Genomic DNA, 22,933 nt, shown 5'->3' on the forward strand with positions numbered 1-22,933 from the left:
TGAACGACAGCTACAGAGACCTGTACAGGCGTGCAACTGTTGAGCAACTAACGGCCCAGATGAACAGAGTGGTTACCAGCAGAATGTCCTCCACGACCGTTCAGCAAACGTTGCCCTTTGTAGGTCTAAACAGCAGGCGCCTGCTTCATTCCCCAATTTTGACTGCTGTTCATCGTTGACGGAGGCTGGAATTTTGACTCCAGAATCTAGACGTGTCAGGGGCCCCACATCACTCCAACTGCACACGCCCCACACCCTTACAAGCGTCCATCAGTTTGAAGCCCCTGCTGACATGGAGGGTCCATGGATTCATGAGGTTGTCTCCATACCCGTACCGGCCGGTGTGACCGAGCGGTTCTAGGCGCTTCAATCTGGAACCGCGCGACCACTACGGTCTCAGGTTCGAGTCCTTCCTCGGGCATGGATGTGTGTGATGTCCTTAGGTTTAAGTAGTTCTAAGTTCTAGGGGACTGATGATCTCAGATGTTAAGTCCCATAGTGCTCAGAGCCATTTGAACTATTCCATACCCGTACACATCCATCCGCTCGATACAATTTGAAACTAGACTCGTCTGACCAGGCAACATGTTTCCAGTCGCCAACAGTCTGGTCTCGGTGTTGACGAGCCCACACCAGGCGTAAAGCTTTGTGACGTGCAGTCATCAAGGCTACACGAGTGGGCTTTCGGCTCCGAAAGCCCATATCGATGATGTTTCGCTTAATGGTTCGCACACAGACGTGTTGATGACCCAACATTGAAATCTGCAGCAGTTTGCGGAAGGTTTGCACTTCTATCACTCTGAACGATTCTCTTCAGTCATTGGCCCCGTTCGTGCAGGAATTTTTTCCGGCCGTAGCGATCTTGTAGATTTGTTTTTTTTTCCCTGATCCCTGATATTCACGGTACAGTCGTGAAATGGTCATATGGGAAAATCCGCACTTCATCGCTACCTCGAAGTGCTGTGTCCCACCGCTCGTGCGCCGCCTACAACACAACATTGAAACTCACTTAAATCTTGATAACCTGCCATTGTAGCAGCAAGTAACCAATCTAACAACTGCGCCAGACACTTATAGTGTTATATAGGTGTTGCCAATCACCTGTTTACATATCTCTGTATTTGAATGCGCATGTCTGTAAATAGGCAACGGCCTTGCCGCAGTGGATACACCGGTTCCCGTGAGATCACCGAAGTTAAGCGCTGTCGGGCGTGGTCGGCACTTGGATGGGTGACCATCCAGGCCGCCATGCGCTGTTGCTGTTTTTCGGCATGCACTGAGCCTCGTGATGCCAACTGAGGAGTTACTCGACCGAATAGTAGCGGCTCCGGTCAAGAATACCATCATAACGACCGGGGGAGCAGTGTGCTCCTATCCGCATCCTCGACTGAGGATGACATGGCGGTCGGATGGTCCAGGTAGGCCACTCGTGGCCTGAAGACGAAGTGCCGTACTTTGCATGTCTGTACATAGCGTGTGGTGCTGTGCTGTATTCCGTCAAACGTCGAAATAGGGCTGTCAGGCAAGGCGCAGTGCGGAAGTCGTTCTCAGGGCGGGGAGACATGCGGTGGCGCGCGCTGACTCGAGGAAGCGGAGTGATGGAAGCCCGCCCAGGCGGCCCCGTTACGCCGTGTGGGCGCGCGACCTGGCAGCAGAGCCGGCCAGGGCTGGGCTGGGCTGGGCTGGCTGACGGACTGCGCGCCATTGACGAGGCGCGTCACGGCGCCGGCCGACGCCCGCCGCGTCCACAATGCGGCGCCGGCGCCACCGACGTGTGTGGCGTCGTCCGTCGGTCGCGCCGGCTGCCCGCGTGCATTAAGTACGCGCCGCTCGCGCCTCCATAAGGCGCTTTCGCTCCTCGACGGAAATGGACGGCCTTGGCAGTGGCAGCGATTCGTTACGCGCCACTGGTTTATCACTGTTCCAGCAGGACTCGCAGACTGTCAATACAAACCCGTGGCAGTTCGAGTCACGGCCTCTGTTTGAATGTAATCACATGGTTTATGCCATTAAAATTGCTACACCAAGTAGAAATTCAGATGATAAACGGCTATTCATTGGACAAATATATTATACTGGAACTGACATGTGATTACATTTTCTCGCAATTTGGGTGCATAGATGCTGAGAAATCAGTACCCACAACAACCACCTCTGGCCGTAATAACTGCCTCGATACGCCTGGGCATTGAGGCAAACAGAGTTGGGATGGCTTCTACAGGTACAGCTGCCCATGCAGCTTCAACACGATAACACAGTTCATCAAGAGTTGTGACGAGCCAGCTGCTCGGGCACCATTGACCTGACGTTTTCAGTTGGTGAGAGATCTGGAGAATGTGCTGGCCAGGGCATCAGTTGAACATTTTCTCTATCCAGAAAGGCCCTTACAGGACTTGAAACGTGTGGTCGTGCATTATCCTTCTGAAATGTAGGGTTTCGCAGGGGTCGAATGAAGGGTAGAGCCACGGGTCGTAACACATCTGAAATGTAACGTCCACTGTTCAAAGTGCCGTCAATGCGAACAAAAGGTGACCGAGACGCGTAACTAATCGCACCCCATACCATCACGCCGGAAGATACGCCAGTATGGCGATGACGAATACACGCTTCCAATGTGCGTTCACCACGATATTGCCAAACACGGATGCGACCATCATGATGCTGTAAACAGAACTGGGATTCATCCGAAAAAATGACGTTTTGCCATTCGTGCACCCAGATTCGTCGTTGAGTACACCATCGCAGGCGCTCCTGTCTGTGATGCAGCTCAAGGGTAACCGCAGCCACGGTCTCCGAGCTGATAGTCCATTCTGCTGCAAACGTCGTCGAACTGTTCGTGCAGATGGTTGTTATTTTGCAAACGTTCCCATCTGTTGACTCAGGGATCGAGACGTGGCTGTACGATCCGTCACAGCCATGCGGATAACATGTCTGTCATCTCGACTGCTAGTGGTGCGAAGCCGTTGGGATCCAGCACGGCGTTACGTATTACCCTCCTGAACTCACCGATCCATGTTCTGCTAACAGTCATTGGATCTCGATCAACGCGAGCAGCAATGTCGCGAGACGATAAACCGCAATCGCGATAGGCTACAATCCGACCTTTATCAAAGTCGGAAAGGGGATGGTACGCATTTCTCCTCCTTACACGAGGCATCAAAACAACATTTCACCAGGCAACGCCGGTCAACTGCTGTTTGTGTGTGAGAAATCGGATGGAAACTTTCCTTATGGCAGCACGTTGTAGGTGTCGCCACCGGCGCCAACCTTGTGTGAATGTTCTGAAAAGCTAACCTTTTGCATATTACAGCATCTTCTTCCTGTCGGTTAAATGTCGCGTCTGTAGCACTTCATCTTCGTGGTGTAGCAATTTTAATAGCCAGTAGTGTAAATGTGCTCTCAAAACAGGATGTTTTGAGGCGTAACATGTTCGCGTGGCGTATTAGGAAATGTCTACCATTGAGGTCGGATGTTGTGGCATAAACAGCAACGACACGTACCGCAAAATTTTTGACTTGATGCGCTAGGAGCGCTGCTGTAGCGTCATGTGACGGGGATGCACGCTAGCTTAAGTATGTTAATCAGACCCGCGGACCACCAAAAGTTGCTCATGCCTGCCTTACAACACAGACATTACAGATCACGCATGACGTCATTATATTGGAACCAACCTCTTGCCCAGCTGACTAGTGAAGGCATTCATTTGCAGTCGACTGCGCGGATCCCGGCAACTTCTCGAAATCTGCTGTATTTATCTTAATTCTAGTACGTTCAGTAAACGTTTCTTTATCGTAATCGATTAAAAACGTTCATCTTTTTGCATGAGTACATTTTTTGTTTTGTTCATTCCCCAATCACGTTTGAACACAGTACAGGTTTTATGTAGGTTTGATACACAGTGGCCGGCCGGTGTGGCCGAGCGGTTCTAGGCGCTTCTGAGCCATTTGAACCATTTGACAGAATCTCAATTTCTAATTCTTTGGTAGAACATTTTGTGTATAATTAACGTCTTCTGATATACTACGCTTATTATCTTGATACTGTCTAGGTATTTTTACTGTATGAAGCAAACATCATAAATTCTGAACGTTCATACTGTGTAAAAACTGGACATTATCTATAGAAACAGATGTCATTTCTTACAAAACTGGAATAAAACGTTTGACAAGTACTGTTGAGAACGTTTGACAAGTACTGTTGAGAAATCGTCAGAAAACTAAATGCTTTCTGCCTAACTGATATTTTGTCTCCTACTCCTGTGAAAGCAGCGAACTTAAATGACTCGTAGAGCAACAAATACAGAAATCCAAGGAAAAACAGTTATTCCATTACTTTTAAAAAGGAAGAGCTCTCAAAAGAACGCTTCAAATTGATTATTACCGCTACACCTGGCGAAATCTAAAAACGACAAACACTGCATTAGTGTAGAGAATATCGAACAAATGGGTGCATGTGTAACAGTAGGACAAGTCGTTTATTTGATAAAATCTGTGCTTGATTCGAGCTGCAAGCGAGAAAAACTCTGTCAGATCCACTTCGAATCGTGTGTAATGATAGGAACTTGGCTTTTTGCCCTCCGTCACGTAACTCAGATGCTTGTTTTAAATCGTAACGTCATTTATACAAGGGAGTGTGCCATCTACTTGTACTGGGTCTTTATAATTGAAATGCAGCAACTCACGAAGATTCAGTATTGGCCATAATTATCGTATAGCAGCGAAGCTTAGTAGATATCGTAATTCGCTAATGCGGAACTGAATTATGCTAGAAAAAAAAATTAGTTCCAGTTTTGGCCAAGGGTGCAGATGTGACGCTACATTATTTCGTCGGCGTCTGCGGTACTCGCTTTGAACAAATGTTGCAAAGGGCTGTTAATAATATCAACATTGCAGCTTTCTCAAATGTTCCATTTTCTATGTCCACGTCCCTTACGTACTTCATTACATGCGGAAAATTTCTATACGTCTTTCTTTTATCCACAGCACCAGATTTGCACCTGGTAACCTAACTTGGAACAAATTTTTTTTTCAGCGTAAATCAATTTGTATGAATGCATTAGAATGTCTGCCAAGTTTTACTGCCGCACGATAATTACAGCCCGCGCTGTCAATAGTTGCACTTTAATTATAGCCACCCAGCATCTATGGTCTAACTGCACTATCTAAAGTAAACGCAAGTTACGTCTACTGCTTTCGGCTGCCCTGCGGGCAATGTGTTTGCGTAGTCCAGCGACCAGCGTGGTTTATTAAATGTGTTCAGTGTGAGGAGAACTTAAGTTAACCTATCGTAACGGTATTTGTCATGTTCGGTCGACTGTGAGCCACAATCCTTTCTTTTTTTTCTTACATGAGCTACAAACTTTGAGACTTAAAGTGATCGTGTTTTGTCTGACGACTAGTGCTAACAGGTACTGCTAGACATCAGCACACAGTCCTCGTTAGGCTCCGTTCCCCACACGATTTAGTAGAGAACTCGTTCATTCTAAAAAAAAAAAAGGAAAAAAATGGTGCTTCAGGACCACCTGTTACGCAAACTCAGATGTTCCTTTTTATGGTCAGACATCTTTGCTCAAATGGTTCAGATGGCTCTGAGCACTATGGGACTTAACATCTGAGGTCATCAGTCCCCCTAGAACTTAGAACTACTTATACCTAACCAACCTAAGGGCATCACACAGATCCATGCCCGAGGCAGGATTCGAACCTGCGACCGTAGCAGTCGCGCGGTTCCGGACTGAAGAGGCTAGAACCGCTCTTCCATCGCGGCCGGCTAGACATCTTTGTCCCACAATCAATGGGTACTACTTTCTGGCACTATTTTCCAGAACGTTGGGTTCTGTAGAGCCCTATTTGCATTATCGAATAGCTTGCCACAGCTAATTTGCTGCTGCCTGTCCTAATCTGCGCGCTTATCTATTATGCAAATGCACACAGAGGTGAGAGAAGTTTTGATTATAACCTTTGCGAAGTAGTTAATCTAAACCATGTGCAGTGTTTCTTTGTGTATTTCCACAATACACGAGGTGGCATATGAGAACATAGACCACGAAACTAACTGTAATAAGCTATACGGTAATATAAAGAACACCCTGCGGTAGCTAACATTACAGAAAATAATACTAAAGGAAATGCACTCACTGACGTAGGTACAAAGGTGGTGAAAGATATTTCCCTATTACAATCGTGAGTTGCTTGCACAGAAGGCGGTCCTGGAATTCAGTTTGAAAACATGGCTGGTTTTAGACCTTCAAAACCAACAAATATTATGGACATAATGACGTCCTTATTTTGCAACACTTTTCACACAAAGTTATTCGACCCACCTCGATTTCCAGTCTTGCACCAAGCTGTTCATTTGAGGTCTGTAACTGCACCCAGCGTTCTCATTTATTTGTCCTATATGTTATATTCCCAGTAATGAAAACTGCAAGGTATGGGTCACGTTGTATTTCTCTCAGAACCGGTAAAAAACAATTCAACAGAATGATAGGTCGATGGAGCATAGTCGAAGTAAATCTGGCGAAAGTGCTGGAATTGTATTGGGAAATGACGCAGTAAAAGTAATTATGACTTGTATTGTATTCAAGTCTTCGTCTTCTTCTACAGTTCGTATGTCTCGTTCTTAACCCCACTACCAAATGAGTCCTACGATCGTATCAACGTGGTCCTTTTATTCTAATTCTAATGCATGAGGAAGCACGAAAAATTTTATACCGCTGAGAAGGATGGTTAAGGTTATTATTTTCATTTTCCAACAGGATTCACTCTCGTACCAACAGTTTTTCTAACGCATACTTCACTGTAACCTGTAATCCCAATAGCTGTCTACTGCATCCTACATCCACTGCTCGCTTGATACCTCTGGATATGCCATGTGTTCCCATGAATCTATTCATACTTTTTTTAGTCATGTGTTGCTATATTGCATTTTCCTCCCCCGTTCTATCCACTACCTATTCATTAGTTCCTCAATTTACCTAAGGAAACTTCTGTAGCCTTTGAGCTCCAGCTGTTCATCTCTTGGAGATTCTGGCGTCTTTTACGTCTTTACTAACACGGCATTGGTGTCGGGCTTATTTTTCCTGTCGACAATACGCAACACGCGACTGTGACAGCAGGAAAAACTTTGTATTGCTGCGAAGAATGGAAGAAATTGTTCTATTGGTGTTCCACACGGTTTCATTCTTGTGCCAATAGTTTCTGAACGTACACCTTCAATGCAAGGTGTATAGATAGTGTCGTCGGCTAGTGGAATGGACCAGTTGAGGCCTGTGTTTGGAGAGTGCCTGGCATGGGGTGGAGTCGACGTCAACTGGACATAATTCATTTAGCCGCTCAACTGGCCAGAGGGTCCTGCATTCAGTTAGTTCGAATCCTGGAAGAACTGGAATTTTCTTTGACTAACTACCACTGTATTAGTGCTAGACTGTTTTTTCCTACTGACTCGATACCACCATGCATGAAGAATCAGAAAAAATTCTGTGCCACGAGAAATGATGACCTGATTTCTACTTTGGTGTGTCGACAGGGTGTTACTCTAGTACTATTGTGTACTTAGTTCCGCGTAGTCAGCGCGTACACAACTTTCCCACTAGAGCGCGCCCCGCTAAGCACAACAGCGCAGGCGCAGCGCTCGTCCGTCTCCGCACTACGAGATGACGCTGTCTTAGAGACGGACCAAATTCTGCTTCCGCCGATAGGCGTATTAATATGTAACGCAGCCAATGAGATTGCTGCTAACGTAGAACCTTTTCTCCTCGCGGATCGCACTCGCGCAGTGATACATGAACGCTGGAGGTATTATAACGAGTGTACAAACCTCCGATTAGTCAGTCTGCATTAGTCTGCATTTGTCTGCATAAGTCTGTACCAGTCTGCATTAGTCTGTACCAGTCTATAGTCAAGTTTCAGTCTGCGCCTAATAAGATTAAAATATTCCTGTACATAGCCATGAAGATAAATGACTAGACACTTTTTCAAGTATCAGAGATATGTGAGAATAAGATTAACGTACCAAGACCAAAGGAACTTCAGATTGTCAATTGCAAACAGCATCCAGAATCAAGTTACGCAATATCTATCCTTTTTATTATTTTGTTAAATGTGTGTGAAAATTAATCAAGTTCTGTTTAAAGTTGGTCACCGTCAATCTGCTACTCTAAGCGTGCAAGTGGCATTTCTATCCTCTGACCTAACGGCAGAAGATAAATACGCCACGATAAGACCACGAGACATATTGCTGACACTCGCCTACTTCGTTAGAGCGACAAGACAAATAATTTGATGGTGTGTGTACCGTAGGTCTTACAGTACGCACACCACAAGTATCAATAGCTTTTTAAACAAATGCATCATTGTAAGCTGTCCGCACCCGGTAGCTGCGTGATCAGCGCGACAGAATGTCAGTCCTGAGGCCCCGGGTTCTATTCCCGGCTGGGTCGGAGATTTTCTCCGCTCAGGGACTGGGTGTTGTGTTGTCCTAATCATCATCATTTCATCCCCATCGACGCCCAAGTAGCCGAAGTGGCGTCAACCCGAAAGACCTGCACCTGGCGAACGGTCTACCCGGCGGGAGGCCCTAGTCACACGACATTTATATTTTTATTGTAAGCTGTAGTGCTACTACTTTCTTTACTGTGTGCTACATCCGCTTGAACGTGATTGCTGTATTCTACTCTTTGTCACACTCCACAGATTTTACCACATTCACCTACCTCCCTTAACAAACCCATTCATTGATACCTCAAAATGCGTCTTATGCTCCTATCAGCCTGCTCCTTCTTTTAGTCCAGTGGTTCAGAACTGCTCTTTTTTCTCCCTTCCGATTCAGTACCTCTTAACTAGTTACTTGATTTATCGATCAAATGTACAGGTAACTTCTGTAGCGGTTGCGTTCAAACAGTGGAAATCCAGTCTTCTTTAACTAACTAATACTATATTAGTGTTGGACCTATTGTTCCTATCGGCAAGAAGCGACACACGATCGTACATCAAGAAGCAGAAAAAATTTTGTATCACTGAAAAGAAAGAGATGAATATTTGTATGTTCCACAGGGTTTCGATATCGTGCCAAAATTTTTTGAGTGGGCACCTTCACTGAAAGCCATGTAGATGATGTCGTCGTCTGGTGAAATGGACCAGTTCAGGTCCGTAATTCGCGTGTTTCGAGAGAGACTGACATGGGGTGGACTGGACATAATTCATTTAGGCGCTCAACTGGCCAGAGGTTACTGCATTCAGTTACTTCGAATCCTGGAAGAACTGGCATTTTCTTTGAGTAACTACCACTATATTAGCGCTGAACTGATTATTCCTACAGACAAGACGCCACCTTGCGTGCAGAAGCAGAAACAATTCTTTGGCGAAAGAAAGGATGAGATGGATTCTATTTTGGTATTCGACAAGGTTTCACTCCAGTACCAACAATTTTTTAAACACACAGTTCATTGTAAGCTATAGTGCTAGTAGATTGTTTACTTTTGCTACATCTGTTTAAACTTGATTGCTGTATTCTACCCTTCATCACCCTGTACAGGTTTTACCTTATTCACCTGTCTCCGTTACCAAAATTACTCGTTAATATTGAGGATGTGTCTTTTGCTCCTATCAGCCTACTCCTCCTTTTAGTCCAGTGACTCAGAACTGCTCTTTCCTCTCCCTACCGAGCCGGCCGGGATGGCCGAGCGCTTCTAGGCGCTACAGTCTGGAACCGCGATACCGCTATGGTCGCAGGTTCGAATCCTGCCTCGCGCATGGATGTGTGTGATGTCCTTAGGTTAGTTAGGTTTAAGTATTTCTAACTTCTAGGGGACTGATGACCTCAGAAGATCAGTCTCATAGTGCTCAGAACCATTTGAACCATTTTTTCTTCCTTTCGATTCAGTACTTCAACCTTAGTTACCTGAGCTGTCGATTAGATATACAGGCAACAGCAGTTGCATTGAAACAGTGCAGATGCTGGTGGCGCTGATGTCTTCCTTAACGAACACTATATTGATGTTGGACCTATTGTTCCTATCGGCAAGAAGAGACACACGACCGTACATCAAGAAACAGAAAAAAAATTGTATCACTGAAAAGAATGAGATAAATATTTGTATGTTCCACAGGGTTTCATTCTCGTGCCAATAGTTTTTGAGCGGGCACCTTCACTGGAACCTGGGTAGATGATGTCGTCGCCTGGTGGGGTGGACCAGTTCAGCTCCGTAATTCGCGTGTTTGGAGAGAGCCTGACATGGGGTGGACTGGACATAATTCATTTAGCCGCTCAACTGGCCAGAGGGACCCGCGAGCCGGCCCGCTCGCCCGGCGCATGCGCGGACTCCCGGCGTCCCGGCGCAGAGAGGGGTGCGCGCCGCTCGGGAGGCGAGCGTCGCTGTGTGGCAGGCAGCGCCGCGACGCCGGCCGGAGTGGGGGCGGGAGAGCGCGAGAGAGACCGATAGGGAGAGGGAGAGAGAAAGAGAGGGAGAGAGAGCGCCGCGGCGCCCGGCAGCGCCGAGCGCGCCCGCTCAGTCCGGCCGACAATCCCAACGCTGGCGCACCTCGGTTCGCAAACCACGACGACGCCGACGCCGACGATGACTACGACGCGGTGATCCGAAACCAGTCGCACCGCGTCGAGCGCCGAGAAGTGGCCAGCCGAAGGTTCCTCAAGCGCTGCTTTGCTTTGTAGCACCTGCTCTGCAATCGGGCGTAACAACTCGAGAACTGAGACGGAAACGCCTGTCTTCCTACATCCGCAAGACCACTCACCACGCCCGACAGCCCACCGGGATCGCAGTTTTCTGTGAAGGTGCGCGTTCAAAAACTTTTGTCACAGTGAACACCTGCGGAACACCAACTTGAAAATTTACCCCTGCCTTTCCAGTGGTGGAATTTTTTTTCTGCTTCTTCACGTACGGTCGCGTCTTGTCACACCAGTGCCTCTGTAATCATACAACTGCTTTTTACAATCCAGCACAGGCGCTGCAGAGATTACTTTAAGAGTCACTCCCTAGCTGGCGTGAGCGCAGAACGCTTATTTCAGCGGAGAAAATAAACAGTGTGTGCTGACAGTTCAGTTGTCAAACAGTTGCGCAACGCTCTCGCTTGCACCCAACAGCTACCAAGACGTCAACAGCTTTTTCCACCTGCGACTGACAATCGATCTTCTCGACTGATCTGGGGAGAAGAAAAAGGGACACTGACAGAGTGACACCTCGTGAAACGTACAACGTGCATAAACAACCTGCAGCGCTAACCTTGCTAATCAACTAGAAGCATTTCTTCCTCGTCTGTGGTCATTTTTTCTCAACAGGAAAAAAAGTGTCTGCCGCATTGAGAGTCGGACTGGAAGGCACGCGCGAATTTTTCCTGTCGAAGTTCTGTCTGACGTTTAGTGACGCTAGATTACGACAGGACAGATAAATAACAGAAACCAGTTTTGTTGCCAGTGTAAAAATATAGTAACTGTCATAGACGAAAAGAATTATTTTCTTTCACATGGGTGCTGTGATAGCGTTTTGCGACCAATAACGATTAGCCAAAGGAAACAATGTGATATTTTCGGATGAGCTGAATTAGAACTGTGCGGAGGTGCAGAGAGAAAACTTTATATTTCTACAAGTACAGCGAGATACAACGGCTCTTGCGTGTGATATTGCTAATAATTACGGAACTCTGTTAACGAGCTTGCTGCACCAAAGTCGTGACAATCAACGTACGAAGCGAAGTAAAAGGAGCTTGTGTGCTGTCATTTCTTCCGAGAAACTGTTGGCATTGGAAGAGCGATAGAAGGAAGGAGGAGTAATTGTGTTTCGAGGGGAAGAAGTAAGGAGTTATTTATTCTTTCCAAGCTAGACGCGTCAGCTGTTCCTTCACCGCGACGGAGTCGTTAGGAATTGCTGACCGTGGCGTAGTCGGCCCTTGTACAAGGTCCTATCTAGAAAAGAGACGGACAGCTGTCTTTGATATGCATATCGTCTCGTTGCAACCGCTTACGTGTGTGCAAGTCTCCGGCGATAGAAGGTAGAGGGGGAGAAACCAAAAGGAAGAATACAACTTTACCAAAGGCTTTGCGCGTCGTTTCGTCTCGCCAGTTGTAGACAGTCGAGCACTCGTTAAGCTGTTGAATGGAGCGTGGAGACCACGGTGGGGGCAGTGTTTCAGACAGTGGCGAATGTTTACATTCGCAGTGACGTCAGAAGAAGTGTCTGTGGAGATACAGCACCTTTGACCAGTCTCGCCTACCGGGAGGTGGTTCGACATACGGCAGGGAGAGGGGGTGAAGTTTAGTGGTGCGTGGCGTGGGTGGAGAGCCTTCCACGTGGTGGCCGGCCGAGTACACGTGTACCGCACGAGACGAACAACAAGTGCCGTTTGCCGTGATAAACTGGTGGCCATCAGTCAGGGCGACCTTATCGGACAGCGGACATCTCGCCAGCTTTCACTACACGATTACGACCGCCCCGAGCACGCCACCGCGACCCAACCCTTCCGCTGCGACACGCCACCGGCCTAGTCCGCGGAAACGGGTCGTGTTTACAAGTGGTCGTTCCGGCCACGGAAGGAGGACCCGTCCACGGGAAGAAATGAAAGCCCCGTCTCTGGTCCCTACCTCCCGCTGAAACCGTATCCCTCTCCGAAACAGGCCACAAGTCCTTCCAAATCTACACCAGCTGTGGCGATCGGCGCGGGACGGACTGTCAACGCAGCCCCTAGGGACCCGAATGGCTGATTTCCTCCCCAGAAATGATAGAACGGTGATACAAGTAGGTGAAGGTAGACTGCGTAGAGAACTGTCAAGAAGTGCGGAGATCCCTCGCACAGGTGCCGTGCTGGAGAATCGCCCCGAACAGGTGGACAGTGTTACGAATGTCGCGAAGGGGCAGAAACTGTGACGAAAGCCCTTGAAGTACCTGCTACGAAAACGTCGTTCAACGAAGTGCCTTTAGTGTGGAACCAGAAAACGAAATCTCTTCAGAGCGCAGCGTGACAGACAGCTATTTTTCTACAGAAAACTACAAGATAAAGGTAACTCCTCGTCTTTTTACATAGCTCTTTCTTTTATCTTTTCTCTGTCATTTTTCCCGATGCTTATCAGAGCAGTAGACTGTGCACAGAATCCTTGCTAGAAAAAGAACCGTAAATGATTTTTTCCTCTTTATAGCAGAGCTCCGTAATCACAAATTGTGGAAACAAAACTCACAAGAGCAAAGATTTCCTTCAATATTACGTCTTTCTGTTTCAAATTTTGATAACCTATGGTAGCTTTCGTATGGCACTAATTTCTATCTCACTACGCCTCCATTTTAATTCCAAGCGAACCTCCAAAACTACTGAAAAAAATGTAAAACAGAAGATATTGCTAAGTAAATGAGTTTCGATTATGCTTTCTTTTTTTTTCACAAATAAAAACAAACCACACTTCTTTCTATTCTGAGAGGAGGAAATTCTTGTGATTCCATTCCCTCAGAACGTTTACTGCGGAATAGGCTTCTTGAATCACGAAAATGATACAAAGTAAAATAATTTAATACTTCCCTTCTTCAAATTTTCCTTTTTATCTGGGAAGAGGAAATGCTAATGGCTCCACACCTTAGAAAGTAAAAGACGTCGATCTGATTAACTCCCAGCGTTTAACATTGTACATTATGAAAATCGTGGACACATTTAGTTCGGCATCAGAAGTCAATTCAGGTGCTGTTAATTTTCATTTACATTAGTTATATGTTGTTTTTTTGTGAAATTGTGCTACATTCTTAGTAGATTAATTTAATAGATTACATTAATGCTGTAATTGTGTCATTGTTAAAATACACACACACACACACACACACACACACACACACACACACACACACTGCCTGAAGAAGTTTACATATCTACAACATTACTGATTTCTCTGTTGATAATTAAAGTTACCGATATGCAACCGATGACACTGTCACTTACGATTCAGTAAGCGGAGGCTAGAAACAGGTAAGGAGAGAGATAGATATGTTTTGTCAGTTACTAAGCTCTGTCTTTATTAAAATTCTGATTTAGCATTTTGCGAAACAGTCGGAGGATGATATTCATAGGATAACCCTGTATTAACTGGTGTTGTTTTCGTAACTTATGTCGATTAATTTTGGTGACCTCCTCAATATTGTATAAGTAGCAAGCTGTTACATTGAGATGTATTACAGTATAAGCTACTGTTTCATTCTGATCCTCACACTTACAACAGCAGTCATCGACTCCTCCTTCCTCTGTAGTTCATTGCAAATGTGCGGCTGTCAGAAACCCCTTAATCTGTTTACGTGGCATGACGCCGTGACCTTATGTGAGTTGTAATTTGTTTTCGGAGAGATCCATAGGAAATATACCAAAAGCACTTAAAACCAACCACCCGAGCACCTGACGTTGGACATTGAAATGTTCTGCAGAAAATACAATTGTCAAGTGGATGCTCCAAACCCCACAAACACAATTATCAATAACATGTTCCTCGTGCTGGTTTTTTTCTGACCCAGCTTATGATTTTGGTCCTAATGATTTTTGTTGTGCGCCAAGGGAATAATCCGTATGTGTCGTCCACGTTAAATGACGTGTAACTAAATCACAGATACTTTTGTTTCACGAATTGGTGAACTGCTGTCGTTTTCTTGTTATTATTTACATTAATGTGATTGTCTGTTAGCCCGCATCTCGTGGTCGTGCGGTAGCGTTCTCGCTTCCCACGCCCGGGTTCCCGGGTTCGATTCCCGGCGGGGTCAGGGATTTTCTCTGCCTCGTGATGGCTGGGTGTTGTGTGATGTCCTTAGGTTAGTTAGGTTTAAGTAGTTCTAAGTTCTAGGGGACTGATGACCATAGAAGTTAAGTCCCATAGTGCTCAGAGCCATTTTTTTTGATTGTCTGTTATGAATTTTGCATCTTCATTAATCGTCAGTTTTTGTTAGCGGAGCTGCTCCATAGACACGAGCGAATTAATCCTTCTATAGTGATGCTATTCCTGTATTGAATTTCATCGCCACATATGCTCTCAGGTAATCATTTTCTTTACGTTCGATTCCGCGGCCGTGAAGAAATTTTATAGGCTACAGCGTTGATTCCACGAGGGCTCTGAACTTTTTCAAAATAAAATTTGTTAAAATAAAATTTTTTAAATGGTTAAGAAAGTCTCCAACACATGAAGTACGAAAACAACTAATTGTGGAAAATACATTACGATTGACATACACGTTCTCTCTCTCTCTCTCTCTCTCTCTCTCTCCCCCCCCCCTCCCTCCCTCCCTCCCTCCTCCTCCTCTCCGACACACACACACACACACACACACACACACACACACACACACACACACACACACACACACACACATAATTCTTAAATGTAGGATATAACATTTTAAGCAATGCATCATTATTTATGAATGTAGTATCTGTTCTCGAAAGAACAGATACCATTGATGACCGTACAGCTTCTCTAGGACGAAATGATAATTAAATCCACACCCTAGCTGCAAACAGGCGTTGATACACACCATTGCGGACATGATGAAAATGTTTGCCCCGAACGGGACTCGAACCCGGGATCTCCTGTTTGGAAATGTGGGTCTCACAGGGAGCGTGCAAGGGATAAGTCCCTGCAGGCGCACTATCCTCTGTGCCCTCGGTGGCTCAGATGGATGGAGCGTCTGCCATGAAAGGAGGAGATCCTGGGTTCGAGTCACGGTCGGGGCACACGTTTTCAACTTGTCCCCAATGATGTATATCAATTCCTGTTTGCATCTAGGATGTCGATTTAATTATCATTTCAATGTGTCATCATTTGTCTGGCGGGCAAAACACTGTATTTATTTATCTTCATATGATTATTCTGCTAAAAAAAATGTCTTTATACTATCGTCCACACCCTCATTTGTATGACGCTATTGTGATTCACTCATCACAGGAAACTTCGCATTAAAAAAATATTGAGAGGATAGAGAAGAAACGTCTTAGCCTTAGCACTGCAATCCAATCCGTTCTTCCAGGAGTGCTAGTCCAGAAAGTTGCACGGGAGAGCTTCTGTGATGTTTGGAAAGCAGAAGAGGGTGGCAGACAAAACCGACGATGGCGAGGGCGTCTCTTTATTCGTACCTGGATAGCTCAGCCGCCGGAGTGGTCGAGCGGTTCTAGGCGCTTCAGTCTGAAGCCACGCGACCGCTACAGTCGCAGGTTCGAATCCTGCCTCGGGCATGGATGTGTGTGATGTCCTTAGGTTAGTTAGGTTTAATTAGTTCTAAGTTCTAGGCGACTGATGACCTCAGATGGTAAGTCCCATAGTGCTCAGAGCCATTTGAACCATTTGGATAGCTCAACCGGTACGAGCATTGCTCTCGGAAGCCATGGTTCTGTCTTTGATTCCCGGTTCGGCACACGATTCAGATCTGCCACAAAGTTTTCATGTGTTGTATAGACCGCTAGTTTAATTCCAGCTTTTCGTCCTCGTACGCGCCCGTTCACAAGCGTCTTCTAGATCTCTGGGATATCTGTTTCATTGAGAAACGCCGTTTACATTTCAACAAGCGCCCACTTCTCGCCAGCAAGAGGCTACATTATCACTTTCTTGTAACGGTGCGCTCGGGTTAAATCTCTCTAATGACCCCTCTGTCGACTGGCCGTTTAGACGGAGCCGGGGGGGGGGGGGGGGGTCGTGTGTTGTGGGAGGGGCAGGAAGACGCAGGAGGGAGGGGAAATGAAGAATGTTCGGCCGTGCTTAAACCAGCCGCCGCACGATAAGTCTTAATCATCTTTAGCGGAGACAAAAAGCTCGCGAAGAACTGTCGCGAAACTATCTGCGCTGTTTAGAATTAACGAGCCGCCAGCGCACTTAGGACCCATTGTTAACTTCGCGGCCTTGCGACTTGGCCACTGTGTTCACAGCCAGAAGAATGCACGGGGTTGAACATCACAGACCATGCCTCGCATTCCCATCTTCAGGTGTTACGGCCCACCCGCGAAAGAGACAAATGTGCATCGTAACTTCCCCTCAGTAAACGTCGCCTGTGTTCTCCAATAGTACCAGGACTAACTACGTGGCATTGTGTAACTTAACCGCCTGTCTGCTTCTCTCTTATCTGACTGAATCTTCCTAAAATTGTGTACCAAATTTTCTCCAAAATGATAACGAGACAAATTAATACCTAGTTAAAACTTTTGCACTGTGCAGAATTCTTAACATTACTCTGAATTACACAGTATGATTTGCTCAACACTGTTTACAAACCGAAGCAAAACGTTTTTGTAAAAACACAAAACCACCGTTAATGTGGCCTGACTTCTGAAACAATTGCACAACTGAATTTACAAAAAAATTCCTGGCCCTAAACTGTATTTTGACTTACCTCGTGTCTTGACAAACATTCGTGTAGGTTTCTCGAAAGCAGCGCACAGCATACAGCAGGGAAGCGACATTAAAAACAACGCCTGAAAGTTCCGTACCGCAAAGTGCAATATGCGTACGTACATAATAAACTGAATGATAAGTGCGAATTTTAACTGGTAAAAAATGACTTCTGACAAAATTCAAATAAAACTCTACATTCAAATTAATGCTTCCACTGAATGTTCACAGTAGTATTTACATAACATGGCTTTAAGAAATAACTTGAAGTATGCGAAATCTTATCTTCGCATCAGAGCAATTCACGCAATAATCCTACTAACTGAGTTTCGTTACTACAATCTCAGTAACACAAAACAGTGGCATGCTCTTGCGTGCTTACCTCAACCTCTCAACATTCCAGAAAAACTCGCAAATAATTTCCTCAATTTCCCTCTGCATAATTGTGCAAAAAATATTCATAATCAAATTCAAAAATGGCTCTGGGCACTATTGGACTCAACTTCTGAGGTCGTCAGTCCCCTAGAACATAGAACTACTTAAACCCAACTAACCTAAGGACATCACACACATCCATGTCCGAGACAGGATTCGAACCTGCGACCGTAGTAGTCGCGCGGTTCCGGACTGGAGCGCCTAGAACCGCTCGGCCACCGCGGCCGGCTAACCCAATTCCATCAGAGTCATATCACACTAATAAAGAAAATTTCCTGACCGTTCTTCAAAATATGTCTGCTACTAAACACTACTCAACTTAGAATGCGTGTGTAACTTTGCTAGTGCTGTCAGGCAGAGGCAGTGTAGGAAGACGAAGATATTCTAACCAAGGTCAAAGACTACTCAGCTACACGGTTTTGCTCTGTGAGAGATATGCATATACATGAGAAACAGAATTAACAGAGTGACCAAAATAATACGCATACCTCCCAATTGTTACGACGTAACTGCGAAAACTTTATCACGAGTTGCAATTTTTGGTATAGACAAAACAGCTGGAGTCATCAGCGCCAAAATCCTGACATAAAATGGGCCATTTTGCACCGAAAGCTTTCCGGGTCCTGATGTTGGCTGACATATTGATGTTTAAAAGATGTAGTAGGTGGCTGACAGTATTATGGATAGTGAAACTTGGTCTGGAGCGCCATTTAAAAGGTGCAAGCATTGTGGAAAAGTAAAATGAACAATTACAACAAGCCTCTTTTTTTAAAAAGGCTATTCGGCAGTCGCCATGCACTGCCGAAAATTAAATCTCCGTCAGTACGGCCAGTAAAAAACAGGGCGCGTTCGAACGAATTCGTAGTATTTCGCTCAAGGAACTTTGATATACTGCAGGATGGAGAAAAAACAACTGATAATGACGTCAGACAATGGTAAATGACGTCAAATTGAAGAAAAAATTTCCAGTTAACCACATGTCGGTTTCGCTTGGTTGTGAGCTGCGGCTGCAAAAAAAAAAAAAAAAAAAAAAAAAAAAAAAAAAAAAAAAAAAAAAAAAAAAAAAAAAAAAAAAAGAAAGGAAAGAAAGAAAAGGCAGCCAACCCACAAACAGCGTCCGAAAGAATGTGCATTTATACTAACTTACCTCAGGCTATTACCTCTTATGTTAAGAAAGCGACATTACTAGTGAAACTAGAAGATACTAGTTTCAGCTGACGCACTGGGTGAACTTCAGATTCCTGTCCCTGGCTTGTTTACGTTAGACACGAAACGTCTGTGATTTTTTTACTGGTGTGAGCTTGGCAGTCACACCAACTACGCTGAAAGTACCGTGACGCCATTAATTTCTTAAGATAATAAGGTGTGCTGCAGAAACAGCATTGCAGTAAGATAGAGAGATTACGATACTGTATGGTGCAATTACATTAACAACGAAACCTTAAACTCGCGTGTTTTAATTTTTGCGGATGCAGAGAGAGCGTGAGTGAACTTTTATTGTAACATGTGCAGGGGGTCTGCAAGTGTTAATAACGCAGTAGTGAAAAAGATAGCATCATTTAATTTTCAGCACTCCTTTTCTCAAATCACATATATTTTTGCAGGAAATGCCGCAAATTCCCTTCCTCTGTCATCGCTACAAAGCTGACATCGGCGAAGAGATGATTTGTCGGACAAAACGGCAGTGCTTGATATTCCCAAACACGTTCTTTTGCCTCACAAACTTTCGCGCACTATTCTCTGATTGGCTGTCGTTTGATGGCTGTACGCTGACAAACATGCATTGGAAGGCCATGTGGTTGTCTGGAAAACTTTTCTCTTCTCAACGTCCTCTGGCCTGCTTTGTCCTTATTATCAATGTATTTCTTTTTCCCAGCTTCCAGTATACCTTAGTTTGCCCCGGCTTGTAGTTACTCAGCTGAGCCTCAGCAGTTGAGTCCCATAGTGCTCAGAGCCATACTCAGCTGAATAACTCAGTGAGAGGTGGTATTCTAAATGAAGTCTACATTATAGTGATTTCGTTCTTGTCCCGCCCACCATATTTTATGGTGGCTGCATATTTCTTCGCCACCACTCTCTACAAGTACCGGTATCGTTTCTAAACACAGCCGCTAAGAAACAGTGAAATAAGGAAGATCAGTGTTTTAACACTATGACGGCGTGATTACTGGAGCGCGGATTTGACTCTGACGGCGAAGGAAATCGGACATGAACTTTCTAATGGAATCATCACAAATTTAGGTATAGATGGAAACATAAAACACGCACTCTGCTGATAGCAAAACGGAGTTTTGAACACCAATCTCCCAGATTTAATCGTCGCGACATTTCGCCCGGCGTCATAAGCGACGTTGTGTATGATGTGAGACAGAAAGAGACGTACATCTCTTAAATTGTTCTCTGTTCATCCGTGTTTTTAAAAATCGCTTGCAAGCCGCTTAGATACAACGTGAATTTCCAAACTGATGACAGTGCGTCCAAGGAATCGGAAGTATAATCTGGTTTGCTATAAAGTTACTAACCTGAGCGTTTTCATCGATCGAAGAGTAGGTGCAAACACATTTCTTGATTGCAACGATCTGCTTTTTTATAAAAATCCTGCAGCTAGTGAAAAAGAAAGAGTATATTTGACTTTTGTTGCTATTCTGTTTATTTGGTCCCTAGGCGCACGGTGTTTAAGGTAGCAACGTTACCATTTAATATGTTTACAAATTACATAATTCTTTGGTATGTTTGCAGTGAAGTTTTAGCACTTCGCTCTCCCTTTGTTAATTGTATGTTGTCACTCTGTATACCAAAAACGTTTGAACTTACCGTTTTTTTTAAGCAAACGATATACCGTGACATTGCTGAAATGATCTTGATTATCTTGAGCTGCCCAGCTGAATCTTGTTAATTTTAGTAAGAAACCACCACAACTGTACCTTAAGAAGTCTAGCTGCCTTGCGTACAGCTAAAAGGAAAGTCTGGAACATGACGACCAAGTATACACTCCGTCGGCTGCCTGGCGGAAGCACTTCGAACAGTTGCTGCAGGTAACACGGCATGCTGCGTACACCAGACTGTGCAGTTGACGTCCAGATGTTTGGAAGACACTGTTCCTATTCTTTTACTTCTCAGCTGCATGGAAAAGTTACCATATGAACTTAATGGAGAATCTCGATATTAATTGTAATTCAGCAGTTAGGAACTGTACTATTATTACTACTGTTATTATTATTTCCCGATAAAAAAAGAAAAAAATATTCTGACGACGATGCACACCCTTCGAAATCCGCTATATTTCTTCTTAATAACTAGCATTATTAACAGTTTCCATGTCTGGGTTTTACTTTTTACGTGAGAATTAACCAATCTCTCTCTGTCTCTATCTATCTATCGCTTTCTTTTTTTAATTTTTTTTCTTTTACATAGCCACACTCTCACCATGCCGGTTTTCGACAAAACAGCGTTCTGCTACCATCGATTGTTCTTTTAGTAACATTTGAGATGATGCGTTCATCCACTGTTTCCGTAGCTGTGTACATTCTGAGTTTTTATAAGACAGACGGTAGTTCATAGCCTCACTTTGATCGCTCATTACTGAGCTAAAGGCCGCCACATTAAGTTGACATTGCATCTCGTGTGAACGCACGGTGACCTGACGGTGACATTCACTTCCGTTGCGTCATGACGTTCTGTTGGTATCCAGAGCGAAACTACCTTCATTCATCTCCAGTTAGCATAGTGTGGTTCAGCCGATGTCACGTTAGGTTGACGTTCCATCTGATATGACCATTCTGTCATTTGAAGGTGAGGTAATATTAACTCCCCACCATTTGAACGTGACATTCCCTTCCGTTCAATAATAACAGTTCTTTGGCATCCAAAACGAATCGACCTTCCTTCAGCCGGCCGTGATGACCGAGCGGTTCTAGGCGCTTTAGTCTGGAACCGTGCGACCACTACGAGCGCAGGTTCGAATCCTGCCTCGGGCATAGATGTGTGTGATGTCCTTAGGTTAGTTAGGTTTAAGTAGCTCTAAGTTCTAGGGGACTGATGACCTCATATGTTAAAGTCCCATAGGGCTCAGAGCCATTTGACCTTCCTTTATCTTCAAATACGGTAGTCTCATGTAGCTGATGCAATGTTACGTTGACGTTCCGTCTAATATGGCCACACCATCATTTGATAGTGACGTTCCCTTCCGTTTCATCGTGACGTTCCGTTGGCGTCCAGGGCGATTCTAAATTAATTTGTCTGCATTTACCGTGGTCTCATTAAGCTGGTGTGAGGTAAGGGTCAAATTCCGTATAGTGTAAAGACACAGCCATCTGAGAGAGACATTCCCTTCCATTCCAGTGTGACTCGACTTCCATTTGTCTCCCGTTACCAAAGTTTGATTCAGTTCTTGTGACGTTACGTTGAAGGTACTTCCAGTACGAACAGATTCTCACTTGAAACTTCCTGGCGGATTAAAACTGTGTGCCACCCGAGACTGTAACTCGGGACCTTTGCCTTTCGCGGGCAAGTGCTCTACCAACTGAGCTACCGAAGCACGACTCACGCCCGGTACTCACAGCTTTACTTCTGCCAGTACCTCGTCTCCTACCTTCCAAACTTTACAGAAGCTCTCCTGCGAACCTTGCAGAACTAGCACTCCTGAAAGAAAGGATATTGCGGAGACATGGCTTAGCCACAGCCTGGGGGATGTTTCCAGAATGAGATTTTCACTCTGCAGCGGAGTGTGCGCTGATATGAATATCAGCGCACACTCCGCTGCAGAGTGAAAATCTCATTCTGGAAACATTCTCACTTGACAGAGACATACCTATCCGGTCTGTGCTAACGTTCAGTTGGCGTCCAGTGGGAATCGATCATCGTTCGTCTGTAGTCAGCGTATCCTGATTCAGCAGGCTGACGACACTTTGACGTTCCATCTGATATGAATAAATCGTCCTTTGATGCTGACGTTCCGTTCCACTCCGTCATGACGTTCGAGTGTGAACTGCCTTCAAAAAATGGTTCAAATGGCTCGGAGGACTATGGGGCTTAACATCTGAGGTCATCAGTCATCGTAGAACTTAGAACTACTTAAACCTAACTAACCTAAGGACGTCACACACATCCGTGGCCAAGGCAGGATTCGAACCTGCGACCGTAGCAGTCGCGC

The 22,933-nt window shown here is 45.2% G+C and overlaps 1 pseudogene; it reads left to right on the forward strand.

The window, feature by feature from the left end:
• The first annotated feature begins 1,144 nt into the window (after positions 1–1,144).
• LOC124719145 lies at positions 1,145–1,262 on the forward strand (annotated as a pseudogene).
• The last annotated feature ends 21,671 nt before the right edge of the window (positions 1,263–22,933 follow it).

The sequence above is a fragment of the Schistocerca piceifrons genome, chromosome 10 (assembly GCF_021461385.2).
Source record: "Schistocerca piceifrons isolate TAMUIC-IGC-003096 chromosome 10, iqSchPice1.1, whole genome shotgun sequence".
NCBI classification, from domain to species: Eukaryota; Metazoa; Arthropoda; class Insecta; order Orthoptera; family Acrididae; genus Schistocerca; species Schistocerca piceifrons.